Source organism: Lepus europaeus, chromosome 5 (genome assembly GCF_033115175.1).
Source record: "Lepus europaeus isolate LE1 chromosome 5, mLepTim1.pri, whole genome shotgun sequence".
NCBI lineage: Eukaryota > Metazoa > Chordata > Mammalia > Lagomorpha > Leporidae > Lepus > Lepus europaeus.
Genome location: NC_084831.1, coordinates 111,336,020 through 111,349,767, shown reverse-complemented (window position 1 = coordinate 111,349,767; position 13,748 = coordinate 111,336,020). Strand labels below are relative to the sequence as shown.

The window sequence follows — 13,748 nt, the reverse complement described above, 5'->3', positions numbered from 1 at the left end:
ACCTTTTATTTCTCACAAAGCTTCTTTCAGGTATTTTAATTAAAGTAATGAAAAGTAGCATAATACAATTCACTTAGAAGCTAAAATGATACAGTCAACACAAAAAGATTTTTACCTGTAATATCAGAAAAATTTCAATCTAAATCTTGTTAAGAGGTTCTCAAAAATGAACACAAAAAGCCACATAAAGTCAGGAAATCTGAGTCCTAACTCCTGTCTTAGCAATAACTAGCTGCGACTTATAAGGACTTAGCAAACGATTTCCTCATTTCAAAACCAGGCATTTTGGAGTGGGTGTTTGGCACAGAGGCTAGACCCTGCTTGGGACATCCACGTTCCAGATTTGAGTGCCTAGATCCAAGTCAGCTCTGCTTCTGATCCAGCTTCCTGCTAACGCACACCCTAGGAGGAAGCAGATGATGGCTCAAGTACTTGAGTTCCTGCCACCCCTATGGGAGACCTGGATGGTGTTTCATGCACCTGGTTTCTGTGTGGCCTAGCTCTGGCTGTTGCAAGAATCTGGTGAGTTAATTAGCAGATAAAAGATTTTTCACTATATGATGCTATGCCATCATTCAAATAAACTGGGGGAAAACAGGTACATTAATATCTTTCTGATTATTGTTATAGCTCTGAATGAGAGAGCAAAAACACACAGCAATGAGGTAAGTGGGTATTGCATATCAGCTTTATGACTGCTAAGGTTGGATTATCTCACTCCTTGCTGTTAGACTTGCGATCTGTTTGGCTCTGACTTATTCACCAGGTTGCAGGCAGAGGAGTTAGAACTGACAGGCCTGGCTTGACATCACAGGGGACTTTGCCTGGTCTGATTAGTAGATGGAAACAGAAGCGCAGACTCTTGGTGTCCTGGCTGCAAATGTGTCCAGGGGACCTATGTTCTGTTCAGTTCCACGTGGTGCCCCTGCCACTAAGTTAAATGCCAGCTCAAGAAGGTAAGGCACAAAAAAAGGAAAGGAAAAAATAAAAGGAGAAAAAAAGGCTGTCAGGCAGATTCTAATCATATCACTTCTTGAAGAAAGACTGAGTGAAAAGGAAAGCGATGACATCGGCATTCCTGTAAAATGATTCCTTTCCATAGGGCAGGCTATGGAAGTACCTCATGTAAATAAATGCATGTTAGAAAAATCAGAAAGAGGATGTATATGAAAAGTCTCAGAAAACAGAAAGTGCTATCATAACCATTTGGAAATAAACCTTTAAAGAACAAAATCTAAATAGTACTATAGTAGCATTCCTGTCCACCTGGAACCTCAGAATATGACCTTATTTGGAAATAGAGACTTTGCACTTGTAGTGACTCACTTAAGGATACTAAGATGAAATCATCCTTCTTTGGGACCAACAATTAATGTCTTAGCAAGAGCAAGAAAAGGGAGAGTTTGACTCAGGAACACACAAGGAAGAAGGCCATGTGAAGACAAAGGCAAAGACTGAAGTTATACTGATATCTAACGTTTTTTGGAATAGATTGATTACCAGGCAATGGAATAAAACATTTGTTCATCCATCCAAAAGATTTGTCTCTCTCTGCCTGAAGAAAAAAACAAACCTTAAAGTTGTTTTTTTTTTTTTTTTGGGGGGGGGGGGAGTGAGGAAGAAAAAATATTGAAACCAATGTGGGTATATTATGGATTCAAATATGGACAGTCATCATTTTAAAGATAAACTGGAGGAGGCTGACATTTTTGATATGCTGCAATCATTTACACTTTGTTCTCTAAGAGAGCTGGAGAGAATTCACTCTACCTTCAGGAGTCAGATACACTAGGATGATTCTGCCTATTGGATACAGAACATGTAAACTGCAAACATAACTGATTTATCTCCTAAAAAAGAGATCAGCAGTAGATAATAACAAGGGTTAGCTAATTCAATAGTAAAACATCATCAGAGCTCTGAGTTTCATAAAATTTAAAAACATTAAGTCCTTCCAGGTGCTAAAAGGGAAATACACCTTTTCTCCTTTCCCTTTTATTGGGGATTACCACCAGGAGAAAACATGTAACTGTCCCTTAGATCTTTTAAAAAGCTAAGAAAGGCTCTTGCTAGCTTTATAGCCTGGGTATGTTTTTCTCACAGGTGTGGATGCCACATCTTTGAAACGCAAACATCAAGGAAGATGCACCTCTACCTCCCTATCACTGTGGACGACTGGCACAGGTAACTTTCTCCAAGTTGTAACTACATCCTTGTCATAAATACGTTTTATTTTTTCTTTTGGATAAATGCAATTAACACAGATGGCCATTCAAGTGCCATATAGCTTGCTGATGCTCACTTTTGTAGGATTCTTCTGTTTGCTCTTCTTTCATTTTGGATAGTTTCTATCACTATAGCTTCAAGTTCATTAATTTTTACTTCTGAAATGTCTAATGCATTATTAACTGCACCCAGTATATTTTTCAAATCAGTCATTATAGTTTTGTTTCAAGAAGTTTATTTGCAATTTTATATCTTCCATGTCTCTACAGATCATAGTTATATTAAATATTATGGTTATTGTATGCATTTTTAACAACTGTACCAGTTCTAAGTTGGTTTCAATTGATTCTTTTCATTATCAGTCATATTTTCCTGCCTGTCTGCATACATGGTAATCTTTGGATGCCAGATATTATGAATTTTACCTTGTTGGTGCTGGATATTTTAGTAGTTCTATAAATCTTGAGTTTTGTTCAGGGATGTAGTTCGGTTACTTAGAAAGTTTCATCCTTTCAGGTCGTGCTTTCACGGTTTGTCACAGATCCAAAGCAGTAGGTTATCTCCCACTACTGAAACAGGCCTTCCTAAGGACTCTACAGAGTCCCTTGAATTATGAATTTCTCTAGTCAGGATGCTGGTAACAGGCACTATTCCTGGCTCTGTGTAAGTACCAGAAATGGTTCCCACTAATCCTTTCAGATCCTTTGCTTCCCTTGAAATAAGTTCCTCACATGTAGGTGGCCTCAGTACTCTACTGAATACTCTTCCTCTGATAAGTTCTCTTCTCTCAGGCACTGCCCTTCAAACTCTTAGTTTCCCCATACTCAAAACTATCTGCTCAGGGTGTCTGCTGGGCTCTGTTTTAGGTCTCCCTTCTTTGTGCTATGACCTGAAACTCTTATCAGGACAGTCAGCTGGGGCAATCACCACTTTGTTTCCTGTCTTTCAGGATTACGGTTCTTGACTGCTTCCATTCTGTGTTTTGAAAAAGTGTCATATATATATATATATATATATATATATATATATTTGATTATTTCAGCTCGAAGCATAAATTTCCTTCTATCTTTAGAATACACAGAAGCTTTATTTGTCCATTTTAAAAACCTTTGTCAAATGATTCACTGAATGTCAGGTAATTATGTTCATGGAATCCTGCTACCCTTTTGTCTATTAATCCAATTCAACTTAGAAACTGCTTCTGACTCTTCACAATCATTAAGTTCTTAAGTCTTCATACCATAACTTTATACAATTTTGTAGAAGTAGATTTTATTTCAATCTAATTGTATTTGTGGTAGTAATTAAAACATACTTTTCTCCTCTTAGGGTTCAAGTTTCCTCTTAAATACATTTGTTTACCTGGAATATAATTTATTATTTTAAATTACTACAAGGATCTAAATATGTACTACCACAAATGTGACGCAATCACTACCACTATCTTTGGAATGATGGAGGGAAACACAGCAAATAGGAGATAATTTTAAAGAAGAGAAAAGTTGTACTGAAAGGTTTGGAGGAGACTGGATTAAAGTATGGGTGCTTTGCATTTTATATTATGATTCCCTCTATAGCATGCCATTGCAAGATTATTTTTATTGTGGCAAAAAAAACCATAATATAAAATTAACCATCGGAACCATTTTTAAATGTAAAACTCAGCACTGTTAGGTAAATTCACATTGTCGTAAAACAGATCTCTAGAGCTTTTTCATCTGGCAAAAGTGGAACTCTAGGGCTGGCACTGTGGTGCAGCAGGTTAAAGCCCCAGCATGCAATACCAGCATCCCATATGGGCACCAGTTTGAGTCCCAGCTGTTCCACTTCTGATCCTGCTTCCTGCTAATATAACTGGGAAGGCATTGGAGGATGGCCCAAATCCTTGAGCCGCTGCACCCACGTGGGAGACCTGGAAGAAGTTCCTGGCTCCTGACTTTGGTTTGGCTCAGCTTCAGCTGTTGCGGCCATTTGGTGAGTGAATCAGCAGATAGAAGACATCTCTCTCTGTCTCTACCTCTCTCTCTAACTCTTTCAAATAAATAAAATGTATCTTAAAAAAAAAAAAAACTAGAACTCTATATCCTTTGAACAGTAATTCCCCTTTTCCTCCCTCCACAAGTCCCTAGTAACCACTGTTCTACTTTGTCTTTCTGTAACTTGCACTATTTTATATATCTCATATAAGTGACATCATACAGTTTTGTCTTTTTGCAACTCATTTCATTAAACATAACGTCCTCCAGTTTCATCCACTTTGTCACTTAACTGACTGTGATTCTAGAATCCAATTTCCCACTACTTCTCCTGGTGAGCGCACTTTGGTCAGTCTAATTTTCTTACTGTTTCTTAAGAGATATTTTCTCAAGCTGTATCTCTCTTTTCACAAAGCAATTTTCTGCTTTACCCCAACTGTTAACATCTCACATTTCATTTAGCATCATGTCAGTCTTTCCTCATGAATAGTTTGGCTCTTAACTCTTACATTTTTGTTTTATGATGATTAAAAACATCAAGAGTTTTATTTAACAATAACACATTATTTGATAATAGTCATTTAATAGCAAACTATAGAAATTAGTTTCTTTTCTGGGTAATTTTTTTTTAAGGGAAAGAGTTTATTGAGGGAAACCTGACAGGAGGGAAGGGGCGAAGAAGGAAAAAGAGGGAGAAGGAGAGTATAAGAGAGAGAGACAGAGACAGACAAAGAGAAAGAGGTCAGGAGACGGAGAGAAAGAGAGAGAGAAAGAGACACATGTTTAGGAACAGGTTCTTTTAAAACTTCGCCAGGGGGTGGGCAGGGAAGTAGGAGCAGCGAATTCCATTAGGATGGGGGTAGGGCTGACATATGGGTAATTTTTTAAATTACTAAGAAAAAATTAAGAGCAATATACTTAAGTGTAGTCAGATGGTAAATAAACAATTCCTCTTTTTTTCTTATTAGTTTCTAAAGATATAGCTAATGGCCATCAAAAACTGAATGGATAAACAAATGTAGTATACCCAAACAATAGAATACTACTCATCAGTAGAAAGGAAGGAGTAACTAATATATTCAATATGGATTAATCTAAATTATGCTGAAAGAGCCAGACAGAAAGTAAGTACACTCTGCATGATTCAAATTATGTGAAATTCTAGAACAAGCAACCAATTTTGACAAAAAGCTGACTTGAGTTCAGGAGTGATGTAGAATTAACTGCAAAACTAGGAAGGAAATGTTCCATGTACAGCCATGCAACAGGGTACCTTCTAACAGTATACGTCCTAAGAAATGTGTAATTTCACATTTCAATGTGTGAACATCACAGGGTGCACTTACACAAACTCAGATGGCTATGATGTCACTAGGCAATATAATCTTATAGGAACATACATGCATTCCTTTGTTAAATATGTCAATATGTGGTTGTATGACCGTATTAATTGGGAATATTAACTGGAGTGGAAATTACTTAAGTTCATGCTTTGCCAAAACACAATGAACTGTACACTTAAAACACTTCAATAAAGCTGATATTATAAGTTTTTTTAAAAGACTAATGGACAAGAATGGAAATACAAAATAACCATATATATTATTGCTGCTAAGTACAATTTGGGTTGTAGCTCCCTCTACTGTAGCAAAAGAAACTGGCACGGGTGCTTCAAAGTATGGTTTTGAAACTAAAAAAAGAAAGAAAGAAAGAAAATTGTAATAAAATAGTACAAGTGAAACAAGTATAGTGTGTGTGTGTGTGTGTGTGTGTGACTTGGCACCTAATATTTGGATTGCACCATGTCAGGTGCTAAGAGAGATTAAAACATGTGGAGTCCATGGTTCTAGTCCTTCAGAACATCTATTTGAAGAGACTGGACCAGGTAGATATAGAAATTAAGAAATGATTTGTCTGCCTGACTGCATGGTGTGCTGGCTTCCTTGTGACTACAGTTAATTTCTTGACCCTAATTGCTTCCATAAATGTTTTACTGAGCTGTAGGTGTCAGCGTTTCTCAAAGTGATTCCCCAGACAAGCAGCATCAAAATCACCAGGAGATAGAAATGCCAAGATTTATTAATAAGAAACTCTTGTAATGGAGCACAGCACTGCACATTTTAAGAATCCTTCTAGGTGATTTTGACACATGGTTCTTAAGTGCAACTTTGTGGAACCTCTAACAGCTGTTTTTGCTCCCCCCTTTCTTGTGGGCACCTGAACACTTGATTCCACTGAAAACAAATAAACAGCTCTGAGTCCTTCCATTTTTCACTCCTTTCCTTGAACCCTTACTTCTTGGTTTATCAATTCCTCGATCCACAATGGCACACCTCCTAGCACTAACAATTCTGAGTTCAAGCCCTAAGCCCTAACCACATGGGTTTATTATTCTCTTCTCATTCCTACTTTTACAAGATCCTGCTGTTTATCAGCTGCCTGTCTTGGAATCGAATGATACAATTTTTATTCAGTACACTATTTAATACTGAAACACTCATTGTATTTGTGATCCCAATGTAGATGCTGGAGTTACAATAATAACCAAAATATACTAAAATTTTATAAATTCCTCCTGGAGTTCATATTCCAGTTGGGCAATGTTTAAAGAAGTTATATGGTATGTTAGAAGAAAGGTGAATGGAAAAAAAAAAAAAAGGATAATTCGAGAGTAAGGGAGATATCAAAATTTTTATGCAGATGATTAAGGAATGCCTTAAAAATACAATTGAAATGATATCATTAAAAAACAGTGATCACAGTAGAGATGCAAATAGCCAATTTGTTTTTCTTAGATAACACAGACTGAAGAATTTTTCAATGAATTCAATACATTTACTGAGTGCCTTACATGCTAGGCGATGGGAAGACTAGATAAGTTAAAAGGAAATGTCCCTGCAGTTATGAAGCTTACATTCTACTGCCAAAGACAGATAAAACACAAGTCTGGTGATGACAGTGCTATGAAGAAAAATAAAGCAGGGCCAGGGAAGAGAGTAATGGAGATTACAGATGATACCCACTGGGCATGTACTCCCAGCCAGGCCCTCAAAACACCCAGGCAGAGTGCAGATGTCAAGACTGTTCTGTTATATCCACTGATATATCCCCCAGCACATGTAACAGCAGGTGACACACATGAGACATTTAACAGTTTAAATGGTAAGGATCCAAAGAAGTAATAGTTTAAAAGGGTGAGCAGATACTGATACTTTTATCCCTGTTTATTTCCTAAGAACCTCTGATTCTTTGTTGTTGTTTTTAATCTGTGTCCTCAATTTATAGAGAGAAAAATGTTAAAAGGCGCTAGGAAGTCAATCTTGGTAGAACCAACTCAGGTACTTGAACCATCACCTGCTGCTTCCCAGCGTGTGTGTTAGCAGGAAGCTGGAACTAGGAGTGGAGTTAGTAATTTAATGCTGCTCCAGATGTTCACCCCTACATAACTAATTTTAATATAACAAGTGCTGCAGATTTGACTAAACTATAGATGTAGCAAATAATACTAACAAGCTGAAGGAAGAAGCACCATTCTTCATCTATCTGTCTTCTACCTACGGAAGTTCTAGAAGTATGAATAAGGGAGTAAATGAATGTACACTCAGTATGTCAGTATTTCCTTCTGATAATTCACTCCCTACACTGAACTACATACACTGTTACTTCCAGTTTTTGAAAATTATCCTTATATCTTTGCTGACACCAGAACACAAACTTTTAAAATCTTAAACACTCTGATAGCAAAATGTGGCATCTAATTATTAGTTTCATTTCATTTCTTTCAAATAATTATTTTTCATGGTTATATAGCCATTTATTTTCTAGGAACTGCTTTTACCTAATTTTTAGCTTAATATTTTTTCCTAAATTTCTAATGTTAAGAAAACTTACCCATTGTTTTCACAGTGAGTTTTTACTTTGTTTAAAATTTTGTTTCTCCTAAATTTGTTTTCTGTTTTTATGTAATTAAAATATTTACTTTTTTATTCTATGGGTTCTCGGGTCTGTTGCAGGCCATCCTTACCCACAAAGTTGGAAAAAAACTTATTTTTCATGATTTTAATTTTTTAATATTTAAAATTTCACTCTTCTATAAAATTATTTTATTTAGTAGGGATCCAGTTTTGTTATTTTTCTCTAAATGGGTAATATATTATTTTTAAACACTTCTAATGATTACAAGAGCCAAACCAAAGTATTTTTTTAAATAGCAATTGAAGGGCTGGAGCTGTGCTGCAGCAGGTAAAGCCACTGCCTGCAGTGCCAGCATCCCTCATGGCTGCCGGTTTGAGTCCCAGCTCCTCCACTTCTGATCCAGCTCTCTGCTATGGCCTGAGATAGCAGCAGAAGATGGCCTAAGTCCTTGGGCCCCTGCACCCATGTGGGAGACCAAGAAGTTCCTGGCTCCTGGCTTTGGATCAGCGCAGCTCCGACTGTTGCGGCCAATTGGGGAGTGAACCATCAGATGGAAGACCTCTCTCTCTCTCTCTCTCTCTGCCTCTTCTTCTCTGTGTAACTCTTTCAAATAAATAATAAATACATCTTTAAAAAAATTAATTGAGCTAAATCACAGCTCAAGTTTTTATACTGGTGAAATACATATTATGATTTATATATACACAGAGGTACATGTAAAAGCCTACTTAATAATAAACACTAAAGACTACTGAACATATAATTCCTATTTTTCTAACAGTAATAAACATTTTTGTACACAAATCCTTTCCTTTTTTTGTAAAGATTTATTTATTTATTTTGAAAGTCAAAATTAGAGAGAGATCTTCCATCTGTTTGTTCACTCCCCACATGGTTGCAATGCCCAGCACAGGGCCAGGCAAAAGCCAGGAGCCAGGAGCTTCATCTGGGTCTCCCACATGGGTGAAAGGGGCCCAGATATGTGGGTCTTCTGCTGCTGCTTTTCCCAGGCCATTAGCAGAGAGCTGGATTGGAAGTGGAGCAGCCCGGACATGACTTGGCACCCATATGGGATACTGGCATTGCAGGCAGGGGCTTTACCTGCTATGCCTCGATGCTGGCCCCAACAAGTCCTTTTCAATAGCTCTGATTACAGCTATGCACAACAAAGGACTACATATATGATGGCAGTTCCATGGGTTATGAGAGCTGAGTGTAATTCCTATTACCTAGTGATATATCATTATAGCACAATATATTATCACTCACATGTCTGTGGTGATGCTGGTATACATAAATCTACTGCATTGCCAGTCATATAGAAGTAAAGTCCATGCAATTATATATAATACATAATATTGATAATAAGCAATTTTTTGACAGGCAGAGTTAGACAGTGAGTGAGAGAGAGTCAGAGAGAAAGGTCTTCCTTCCGTTGGTTCACCCCCCAAATGGCCACTACGGCTGGCACACTGTGGCCGGCACACCGTGCCGATCCAAAGCCAGGAGCCAGGTGCTTCTCCTGGTCTCCCATGCCAGTGCAGGGCTCAAGCACTTGGGCCATCCTCCACTGCCTTCCCGGGCCACAGCAGAGAGCTGGACTGGAAGAGGAGCAACCGGGACAGAATCTGGCGCCCCAACCGGGACTAGAACCCGGTGTGCCGGTGCCGCAGGCGGAGGATTAGCCTAGTCGTGGTGCTGGCCGATAATAAGCAATTTTTGACTGGTTTATGTATTTACTACAATATTCTCTTTATCATTATTTTAGAGTGTATGTCTTCCTTCTACTTATAAAAAAGCAAGTTCACTATAAGACAGCAGCAAGTGGGTCCTTCAGGACATATTCCAGAAGAAGGCATTGTCATCACAGAAGATGACAGCTCCATGTGTGTTTACTGCCCCCCGAAGTCCTACTAATGGGACAGAGGTGGAAAACAGTGAAACTGAAATCCCTGACCCTGTGTAGGCCTCGGTTAATGTGTATGTTTGTGTGTTCGCTTTTAACGAAAAAGTTTAAAAAGTAAAAAAAAAAAAAAAAAAACTAATAAAACCTTATGAAATTATAAAGAAAATATTTTTGTATAGCTGTATAATCTGTTATTACAAGAGTCAAATGTTTAAAAAAAATTGAAAAGTTTATAAATTAGAAAGGTGTCAGGGCCAGCACTGTGACATGATGGGTAAAGGCCACCACCACCTCTGACGATGGCATCACATGTGGGCAATGGTTCTAGTCCAGGCTGCTCCACTTCCAATCCAGCTCCCTGCTAATGCACCTGAGACAGCAGTCGAGGATGGTCTAAGTGCTTGGACCCCTGCACCCACGTAGGAGACCTAGAAGAACCTCCTGGCCTATCTCTGGCCATTGCGGCCATTTGGGGAGTGGACCAGTGGATAGAAGATCAGTCTTTCTCTCTCCTCCCCAACCCCCCAACCCCTGTTCTCTCTGTAACTCTGCCTTTCAAATAAATAAATAAATCTTTTTTTTTCCCCAAAAAAATAAAGTATCATCAACAGGGTCAACGCTGTGGAGCAGTGGGTAAAGCCGCCATCTGCAGTGCCGGCATCTCATATGGGCACTGGTTCGAGTCCTGGATGCTCCAATTCTGATCCAGCTCTCTGCTATGGCATGGAAAAGCAATACAAGGTGGCCTAAGTGCTTGGGCCCCTGTACCCACATGGGAGACCCAGAAGAAGCTCCTGGCTCCTGGCTGTGGATCAGCCCTGCTCCAGCCACTGCAGCCATGTGGGGAATGAACTAGCCAATGGAAGATCTCTCTCTCTCTGCCTCTCTGCAAGTCTTTCAAATAAATAAATCTTTAATCCTCCGCCTGCGGCGCCAGCACTCCAGGTTCTAGTCCCGGTTGGGGCGCCGGTTCTATCCCGGCTGCTCCTCTTCCAGTCCAGCTCTCTGCTGTGCCCCGGGAGTGCAGTGGAGGATGGCCCAAGTGCTTGGGCCCTGTACCCGCATGGGAGACCAGGAGGAAGCACCTGGCTCCTGGCTTAGGATTGGCGCAGCACACTGGCCATTTTGGGGGTGAACCAACAGAAAAGGAAGACCTTTCTCTCTGTCTCTCTCTCTCACTGCCTAACTCTGCCTGTCCAAAAAAAAAAAAAAAAAAGTATCATCAGCTAAGGTTAGCTTATTGTTGAAAAGAAGATAAATTTTTAAATAAATTTAGTGAATAGTACATATAAGGTATACAGTAATGTACAGTGATGTCCTAGACCTTCATACTCACTCCTACTTTCAGTCCTGCAAGCTCCCTCCAAGTGATACTAAGTACCCTATATAGGTGCATCACTTTTTATCTTCATACATTTTTAACTACACCTTTTCCATGTTTAGATAACAGAAATTTTCACTGCTGTGTTACAACTGCCTACAGTACTCAGTGTAGCAACATGCTGCACAGCTTTGAAGCCTAGGAGCAATAGGTTATACTATACAGCCTAGGTATATAGCTGGCTACACCATCTAGGTTGGTGTAAGTATACTCTATGACGTTTGTATGACGACAGATTTCTCAGAATATATTTCTGTCAAGCAGTGTGTGACTATATTTAAAATTGTTGATGTATTCTTTCATAGTTTTCCAGTATTTTGTCATTTATATTCAACGTCTGAATTATAAGAGATGGGGAGGGAAAAAAGCACACAAAAAAGACATATCAACAGACAAGATTTCTGCCCCAGAGACTTTGGTACCAGTGAAAGCAGACACACTGATGGTAAATGTGATGTTAATTTTACGCTATTTCTCTTTCCCTTAATAATAAATTTACTTTGGAGACAGGTTTCTAACTGACCTGTGATTTCTGTTAGCCATTTGATGCCTGGTACATATATATTCAGAAACACTGGTTGAAATGAATCCTCAATATGTATACTTTTCTCAGTTACTCAGACCTTCAATCAAATATGCAACAGCACTGAACTGAGATGCAGTGAAAGCCACAATTCAATGAAAGAGCTAGGTGACCAAGTGTAGACACTGTGCTACAGATATAAAATAATATACTCTTTAAAAGTTTCTGTTAAGAGGAGTTAATTGTGACAGTAAATGACATGAAGTGATAAAACTATACACAGAATCCAGATGGGAGATATTTATTAAACAATCCCAGGACTATTGCTAGAGAACTGATCCCAGGAGTCCATGTGTTCTCTCTCTCTATTCTCTGCAATTCTTTTAGCTTAAGGGGCCTCTGATGAACTGCTATTCCACTAAAGTCAATGAACAGATAATTCTTGGAACAAAGTTATTATCAAAGAACAAATTTCTCTTTCTTGCAATTGTAGAAATGTGGCAGAGAAATATTAATCTGTTTTTACAATCAAGATTCCAAACCAGTGTCCTTAAGCAATTTCAAGTTAACTGAAAGCTATTCATGGTTTTTCCTTTCTTCCATAATTCTTGCCCTCATAGCCAGTCTCACTTGTACTTATTACTAATAACACATTTAAAATCCTTACAATTCTCTTTATAAATCTCCTCTCAAAATAAGATACAATCATCTTGAAGAAGTCTCTTCCAGAGTCTCCATCTTACCCAACCTAAATGGATTATGCTATTACTTTACTTTCTCACTTGTTCTCATATCCATATGTTTCTTTTTGGTATAGATCCAGTTTTGATGAAGCCTATTCTCCAAAAACTAATTGAAAAAGAATGTGTGCAAGCTTATTTTTGAGATGTGCATGGTTAAAACTTAGAATTCTAGGTTGGAATTAATTTTTTCTCACAGTTTTGAATGAATTGCTCCACAGCTTATAGCCTTCACAACTGTTCTTGAGAAGTCTGAAGCTACTCTTACTCCAGAATCATTTTTGCAAGGCTTTTATTCTCTTTCTCATTGAAAGCTGTTAGAGCTTTCCTTTCCCCAGGGGTTCTGAAATTCCTTGGTGGCCATGTCTTGGTGTGGGCCTGTTTTTATTTACTGTGCTATGATCTTGATCATTTCTTTCAAGCTGGGAACTCATGCCCTTCAGTTCTGGGATGTGTTTATTGAATTATCTTCTTATATTCATATTTTACTTTTAAAATAAACCTAAAAAAATCAAAGCATAACACCCATATATAAACGTGTGCAAATTTCATATATCTATACTTTAATAAACATTCCTAAATCAATAGTGTTTGCTAACATTAAAAGTACAGCACTGGGCCGGCGCCGCAGCTCAATAGGCTAATCCTCCGCCTGAGGCACCGGCACACCGGGTTCTAGTCCCAGTTGGGGCGCTGGATTCTGTCCCAGTTGCCCCTCTTCCAGGCCAGCTCTCTGCTATGGCCTGGGAGTGCAGTGGAGGATGGCCCAAGTGCTTGGGCCCTGCACCGGCATGGGAGACCAGGAGAAGCACCTGGTTTCTGGCTTTGGATCAGCACGGTGCGCCGGTCGCAGTGCGTCGGCCACAGTGGCCATTGGAGGGTGAAACAATGGTAAAGGAAGACCTTTCTCTCTGTCTCTCTCTCTCACTGTCCACTCTGCCTGTCAAAAAAAAAAAAAAAAAAAAAAAAAAAAAAAAAAAAAAAAAAAGTACAGCACTGGAGCCAGTGCTGTGGGGTAGCAGGCTAAAGCCTAGGCCTGAAGTGCCGGCATCCCATATGGGTGCCAGTTCTAGTCCTGGCT

At 38.8% G+C, this 13,748-nt stretch overlaps 1 protein-coding gene across 3 annotated transcripts in view; it reads right to left on the bottom strand.

Annotated features, from left to right (window-relative positions):
• Positions 1 to 13,748, bottom strand: part of MAN1A2 (mannosidase alpha class 1A member 2) — a 207,292-nt gene that overhangs the window by 30,409 nt on the left and 163,135 nt on the right. The window lies entirely within an intron of this gene.